Consider the following 7,771-nt stretch of genomic DNA (forward strand, 5'->3'; position numbering starts at 1 on the left):
GTTTACTAGTGAGACGAGTCTGATGGAGAGACTCCACTAGAGGTCACAGGGCTTAGGAACTAAACAATGACAGCAGGGAGCTAACATTCTGAAAGGAGCAAAGCCTCTGAGTTTCAGGAAGGCGCAGAGGTTGGTGCTCAGAATCATGGTGTTTAAGAACACCTCCTCGAATCTGAGGGACCTTGAAAGGAAACCCTAACGTCTAAGCTCCCAGTGTAGCAAATATTTACTGTGTTGTTCTCATGACAATAAATATGGGAAATAGCTTAAAAGTGGAATTATTATGAAAGTAGGTAGGCTTATTTATTTAAAAGTAACATAACCTGAAAAATGTGTAGAATCTGAAAAGTAAGCATTCTTCTATTTTCATTGTCTTCACACGGATGTGAATCTTCATTTTATGATCTTTCAGCTAACAGGTCACAGTGGCTTGGTGATGATGGACCGTGGTGTATATAGAGTGATATCAAAGTGGACAATAAAGAATACTGTCTTTCCAAAAGATTTTTGTGGTCAAAGAGCTTTGACAAACTTTGGGTTAAGCCAAACAAATAACGTTTTATTCATCACTTGCTAGCTAGACATTGTCGGAGGCTTCATAATATATAAGACGGACATATGTGTCACAATATTCCTTAAACCTGTTTGAATCCCAAGACCTTTGCTTCATGGAGAAATTGTGAAATTTCAGGGAAATGATTTTTTTTGAGCTTTGCAGTCCCGGCCCAGGCTTTCTCCTGGATGTTTGGGAGGGCAGCTCAGGCCTAAGACTGGCTCCTGTGTATGTGGCTCTGTTTCTGGCCACACCGTTCTCCTCCCTGGCTCCTAGGATCACTACTATTCAGCTGAGAGCCACACAGGGAGTGTAAGTGCAGGCCCAGCTTCAGGGCAGTCCGTGCCCTGGTCAAACGGTCCTCAGCAGGCACCCAAGGCCAAGACAGTCATGCATTCCCAGACTCCCCTGGGAGAGGATTTTGTTCAATTTTTTCTAGTTCACCCTACAGGGAGGAAGCCTGACGTAGCTTCTGAATGGCTAGGGGCTATACCCCAGGTCAGGGTCAAGTCTCTTTCCCATGGGCCTTCAAGCCAGGGAGGCAGCCTGATGCAAGGGCCAGGGACCCTGCCTCTGGAGTCCTGGAGTTGAAGGCTGGAGGGAGGGCTGCAGCTCTGGCTCAGGGGGATTCAAGGCCAGCAGACCCCACCTTCTCCAAGGGTCATTGGTAATCTTCTGCAATGTATGCCAGTTAAAACAGTATTTCTTTACCCTATTTATTCATTTTTGTCATTTCTCATTTTGCTTCATGACCCAATTATTATTTTTTATGATTATGGAAATTCAATGCTTTCAAAGATTCACCCTCAAGGACTCTCCCATTAACATTTTCCATTAACAGAAATGCTGTCTGTTCCAATCTTTTGTCCTCCATCATTTCCTGTTCTTCTCCAGGTCTTGACCTTGCTGCCTGGGACACTGTCAGGGATGTTTCCACCTGTGCATTCTGAGTGTGTGAACATTTGTCTCAAGGGTTCTTCTGAATGAAGTATAATCTCTGATGTCTTTCTCTTGTCAAACAATTTAGGAATAAAATGAAAATATGGGCACTATAAAATCAAAATATATTTTAACTTCCCATTTGATTAATACTCCTTTTATATTTCCATAGAGTTAAATTAGCGCCCCCTGATGACTATATGTCACCTTTATGGGTAAGGTGCAAGAGTAAGCCACCTTGACAAAAATGCTCACATATGTCTCCAGTGTAAGGGAACAATCTTCCATCTTTCCATTGCCAGGGACAGTTCACAGGGAGCACGACAAAGGAACTTCTCACCATATACTTGTTCTTATGCATAATCAAGGAATGATGCTATCACAGGGATCCAGTGTAGCTTCACTATAAAAGAGCACAACCACCAGCACTCAGCCAGGATACAGGAGGGAGGGAGATGGAGCACTGCTACAGAGGTCACCTTAGTATAATCATCACTCAAATTAAAACTACACGAGGTGAAAAGCTTTGTGTTCATTTTTGAATTCTCACCAACGAGTCCAATTTCTGGCTTGTGAAAGCCCTTTAGTAAATATTTACTTAATAAAATGAATGGGTGATAATCTAATGATTCTGACAATAACCTAGTGAGTCCAATGTATTTATATTTTTACTAATATCATGAAGTAAATATTGAGGAATCCCAAACTTTCGGAGTTCTTTAAAAGAACCAAACAAGGGTCTCTGTGACAAGATTGGTATAAAATTACAAATCAAGTACAAGAATACTGGGAAGTTTATAAATATTTGAAAATTAAATAATGCTTCTGAACTAGTGGTTAAAAAAAAATCAAAAGAGAATTCAAAAATACCTTGGAGTAAATTTAAATGGATACACAACATATGAAAATTTATGAGATACAGCAAAAGCAGTTCTAAGAGGGAAGTTCATAAACAGATACATTAAGAAAAAAAAGATCTCAAATAAGAGATCTAACTGCATGTTAAGGAACTAGATAAACTGAGACTGTTTGATAGTCTAATACTAAGCTAGATGGCTATATAAACCCAGTGTACTTAATCTATTTAGTTTCTTCCTTACTTTAAATCCTAGAATAATTTTTGGAAGAAAGCTATTCAAGACGGTCTGAGTTTTCAGACACACATTTGGTGAACAGAGTCAGTATTCTTTTGGATGTAAATGGAAGAGACACAAATCAAACCTGCTCTCACTCATATAATAGAAATGATCAAGCAAAGGTGTCAGTCACAGCTGAACCCTGGGCACAAATCACAGCTCTAGGACTGGGTCTGTGGGTAAAATTGCAACATTTCTAGACTATCTCGCTTGGCTTTGATGCATTTGCATAACCTCAGGGGTGGAGAGATGTTCATCTCCATGTCAGTGGGTAATTACCTGGGCAACTGAGGGCATGTCTGAACCTGAGAGGTTAAGGGGAGGGGCTTGCTTGCTTCTTCTGGAGAAGGGGAGAGAGACACATTGGACTGCAGTTTGTAAGCAGTAAATGGGTTTTAAACTTTATTCTTCCCTTTGATGGATCTCAGTTTTTAGAGGTATTTTGCCTCAGGATTTCCTGTCCCTGGACTTACAGGTCTTACCCTTTCCATCCCTGCCTCCTCTGGCTTGGTTCCATCTTGTTTGTTTCTTACAGTGACTCACATCTTCTGAGAAAAGGAAGGAATCCTGGCAGACATTGACTTATGCAGGAACACCCAGGGGGTTCTATCCCTAGAGATCGCCTCTGGGTATGGGTTTGCCCCTCTAGACACTGAGAATCACATCTTTCTCCCCAAAGCTTTTTTGTTTCTGAACCCCATCAAAGATGGTCCATTCTTTTCTGATTCGAGTTGTTGCTCAGTGAAGAGATACAGATACATACAAGGTCTGGTAGTATAATCAAAAAAGATTAATTTTCTAGGGTGTCCATATTTTCTACATGATAATAGAGGCATTAGTCAATTTTCCTCCATTCACTTACCTACAGAGTGGAGATAGCCTAGTTTTTAAAGACTGTGGTTTACTTCTTCCTCACATAATAATTAGACATTTTTAGTGCTTGCAAAAGACGAGTATCTAGCAATGTTGTGTCCATCCCACTGTTCAATGAAAAGAGTGACTTTCAAAAAATGTTATATATAAAACAACTGCACTGAATTCCAAAGGTGTATCGTAGACCATAAGACTTCCTGAAGGAGCCGGGGTAGGCCGGTCACAGATGGCAGGGCGGCAGGGCTCCCATGGGCTCCATGCCTGGGCAGGGCAGGTGTCAGAAGCACAGCCCTGTGCCCTCCGCTCCCCTCAGCCTGAGCCTGGGAAGGCCGGCCGCCCGGAGAGGAGAATTCTCTCCTGGTTATGGAGACTGTCCGGCCACCGGGAGCTCATCGCTGCTGGGCAGGAACACGCAGGCAAGTCTCCCACCCTTTACCAACTGTCTGTGAATGAAGCTGTCCGGACATCTCCCATGACAGGAAGTGATGCAGAAGAGACAGTTCCCCAGTGTGCGGTACTGGTAGCAGAGAAGCCCTTCATTCTTCAGGGCACTTTCTATACTAACAGTTTGTCATAGTTGTGTAGGTGGTGCCTACAGAAAAGGATTTCTGTAACTAGGTGTAAGTCTGGGGAGAGGAAATCCCAGGGCAGAATACCTCTGAAAACCGAAATCAGTCAAAGGGAGAAATAAAGTTTAAAATCCGTTTATTGCTTACAAACTGCAGTCCAGTGCCATCTCTCCCCACTCTCCAGAAGAAGTGAGTGCGCAAGCAAGCCCCTCCCCTTAAGCTCTCAGGTTCAGACATGCCCTCAGTTGCCCAGGTAATTACCCACTGACATGGAGATGAACTTCTCTCCACCCCTGAGGATGTGCAAATGCACCAAAGACAGGAGAGAAATTCTGGAAATATTACAATTTTACCCACAGGCCACCCCTCCAGAAATCTCACTTTATAATCTGTTCCCCTTCTTCTGCAATAGTCCCTGGGCAAGAAAACTGGAGCACTGTGACCAGACTAATGACATAACAATAGCGACAGCAATAAAATCATGACAATCCTCAAGCTGGAGGGTTCAGTTAGGTTCAAAGTCTCATGCAGATTAAGTCCATAGCTGGTCCATTCCATAGGCAGGCAGTAGCTGAGGGTTCAGAGCAATCATCATGCAGGAGCTGCAGCCAGGGAGCGTATCCAGGCCACAAGGACTGTAGGAGACAATAACCTGAAGGACGATAAGATACATGTTTTCATGACAGCAGCATAGGCAAATCTTGTCTATCAGGTAGGATACCTGCATGGGAGTGAGGGTTCTTGTGATAAAACAGTGGCAGGAATGGGATCTTGTCCTGGTCTAGTATACCACACTTTCACTCCCCTCCTGGTGGCAGTTATAGATGGGTCAATATACAGGGCTATGGGAGGTACATGCACTGGCCATAAAGAGAAAACTTGCCCGCAAGATGCTCTTACCTCCTGGACGTTTTGGGTACTCTACTGTGACCTTCGGGGATCATTCAGTTGTTATTCCAGGAATACACAGGAGGCCAGCTTCCAGGCCTTTCCCCCAAGGTGCCAGAAGGGCCAGCCATCGCTGCTCCATGTGTCAAAATGTCCAGGGACATTGTGGTCCATTCAACAGTGGTCCATTCAACAGTGTCTCTAGAGCTTAATGTAGTAGGGGCTGGCAGCAGGATGTTGCTCCCCTGGCCATATCTTGGCTTCAGTAACTTCTTTGGTTTGGACATACAATTGTATAAGAGAGGCACCAAGGTGTGTGAGCATATCCACAGGGCTCAGAGCTCCTTTCCGTGGCTTCTCATTCAAACGCCACAGCACTGTCCATAGGCAAACTGACCAAGCCCATAGGCTATTGCTGTCCGACTGCAGGCCAGATTTCAACAAACCATTGTACCTCTCTATCATGCTTGCCCTGGTAGGATTATATGGTATATGAAATTACCACTTTTTTCCTAATTGCCACACCCATTCTTGTAATGCATGTACAGCAAAGTGGGTGCCTTGATCACTCTCAATCACCTCCGTCTGGCCATAGGCTGCAAAGAGAAGCTCCAGGCCTCTCTTGGTGGTTTGCTGATCTGCACAAAATGCAGGAAAAGCAACCAATAGTCCAGTAGCCATGTCCACACAAATCGTGGCATACCGATATCCTTCTGATATGGGCAGAGGCCCAATACAGTGTATTTGCCACCTGACAAGGGGTACTGGCCCCCTTACTATTGTCCCATGTTGCTGAGGGACTCAGTGTAAGTCCCTCTTAGAACACACAAGGCACTTCTTCTGGGCTCTGCTGACTTCTTCAAAGGTCAGTGACAAGCCCCACCAAAGGGCTACAGCCCACAAACGCTGGTGTAGCCATTGGGCCACATCAGAGGCAGGCTTTCCTTCTAGCCAGAGCTGGCCAGAGGCCAGAGTCCCAAATCCTGTACACAGAGGTAGTAACAGAGTACCCCCAACAATAGCCTTAACTTCCTTTCCCAAATTGATACTCATTGTTCCTGGCTTACACTCTTTGTCCCTGGCTCACATCTTTTACTGAAAAGTAGAAAGGAACCAAAGGGAATTAAATTTATTGGACCTTAGATTTATTGAAAGTCTGTGTAAAACAGCGATTAAGAACATGGGGACTGGAGTCAGATATATCAGGGTTTAAATTCCTGCTTAGGACTTAACTGCTGCAGTTTGGTAAGTAACTTAATCTCACTGTCCTCATCTGCAAAGTGGGGGTAATAATACCACCTTCCAAGTTCTCTGATCATTAAATAACAAATCCTAATGTCTGGAACAGACTAAGAAGGAAGTTTATACAGTAGTTAATATTATCAAGTCTCTTCCCATTTCCTGGGGTCAAGTTCTTTGCACACTTATCAACCCTATAAAACGGACTTAGGACTGAAAAATGTAGTCAGTGTACAATAGCAGAAATTTATGAAGCAGTGGGAGTGTGCTCATAGCAGTATATTTCCAAACAATATTGCTAGACACACTTTTTTTGGTTGAAATTTGATAAAAGCTAGGTAGGAGAAAATTCCAGACAACATGCTCTGATGAGCACCTTAAGCTGATACTCCTCGTTTCTGGATGAGGGAAGAGCATACACACCTCAGCATATGGTTTGGCCCAGGAGCCCCTTTGGCGGGACGCTGGCGCCTTTCTGGGACACTTGTCTGCAAAGGGCCATCCCACCTGCTTGAGCTGGAGGGCTGAGGACCCTTTACTGGCTGTTGTCCTCTTGTTGAACTCCGTCCAGTTAAGCACCCGTACGTTCGTAGACATTTTAGCGGATAACCCGTGGCGCCTCTGTACGAGAGGAAAGCGGGGTCCCACGCAGAGGTGCTACTGTCAGTCCAACCTGATACTCACATTCTGGTTCAGCTTTGCAGCTAACACTGGACCCCCAAGCCACAACCGCGAGTTGTGGGGATGCTTGCAGAACCTAAGCCCTTCCACAGCCTTGGAGGAGAGCCTGCTCCTGCCTTTGCTGGATAGCCAATAGATACCGTGCCACGGAAGGGCCGCCGGGGCCTGCCTGGGAAGCTGGAGCTCAAGCCACAAGGCCTGGACGCGGCGGAGGGGGCGGGGCCCGGCGCGCTGCTGGGGCGGGCCGGGCGACTACGGGGCGGGACCTGGAGCGACAGCGAGTCTCGGTGGGCGGGGCGGGGCGTGCGCGCTGTGGCTTGCTCTCGTCGTGCAGGGCGGGACAATAGCCGCAGGCTCACACCGTTAAACAGACAACATGGCGGCCCGCCGCGTGCGCCGCCTGCGCCTTGGACCTTGGGTCACTTGCAGGTGGGCCGCGCTCGCTTGGTGGCCGCTTGCTGTGCGCGGCTAGGCCCCTGGTGGAGGCTGCCGGGCTCCGGGACGAGTCCTCCTGTGATGTGGTCCCAGGGCTGGATGCCCGCGGCCGAGGGCGCGGCTCCGCGGAGGAGCTACAGTCTGAGGTGAGGACAGAAGGCGAGCTGCGGGTGCGGTACCTGGAGGAGGAGAACCGAGGTGAGCGGCGCGGCGCTGGCGGCCGCCGGTCCTAGGAAGGGGTCGCTAGGTCCAGTGTCCCGGCTGCCGTCAGTGTCCGCCGGACTGCCCGGTGAACGCCGCTCCCCTCCCCCGCCCCAGATTCGCGCCCGTGTAGGGCTTCCTGTGCCTAAAGCTGTACGGAGCAGCCCGCCTGCCTGTCAGGGCGGCCTCACTCAGCGCCGGGGACTGAAATGCACTTTACGCCCTTATCTCTACACGGCCAAGGTCAGTCAACCGCG

General features: G+C 47.0%; 1 long non-coding RNA gene across 1 annotated transcript; it reads right to left on the reverse strand.

Annotated features, from left to right (window-relative positions):
* Positions 1-2,147: 2,147 nt before the first annotated feature.
* Positions 2,148-7,155, reverse strand: LOC140847738 (uncharacterized). The gene is made up of 2 exons (XR_012127850.1): positions 4,971-7,155; positions 2,148-4,722 (listed from the first exon to the last, which is right to left on the reverse strand). It is a non-coding gene; the product is annotated as an uncharacterized lncRNA (long non-coding RNA).
* Positions 7,156-7,771: the final 616 nt, after the last annotated feature.

This window comes from Manis javanica, chromosome 2 (assembly GCF_040802235.1).
Source record: "Manis javanica isolate MJ-LG chromosome 2, MJ_LKY, whole genome shotgun sequence".
Lineage (NCBI taxonomy): Eukaryota > Metazoa > Chordata > Mammalia > Pholidota > Manidae > Manis > Manis javanica.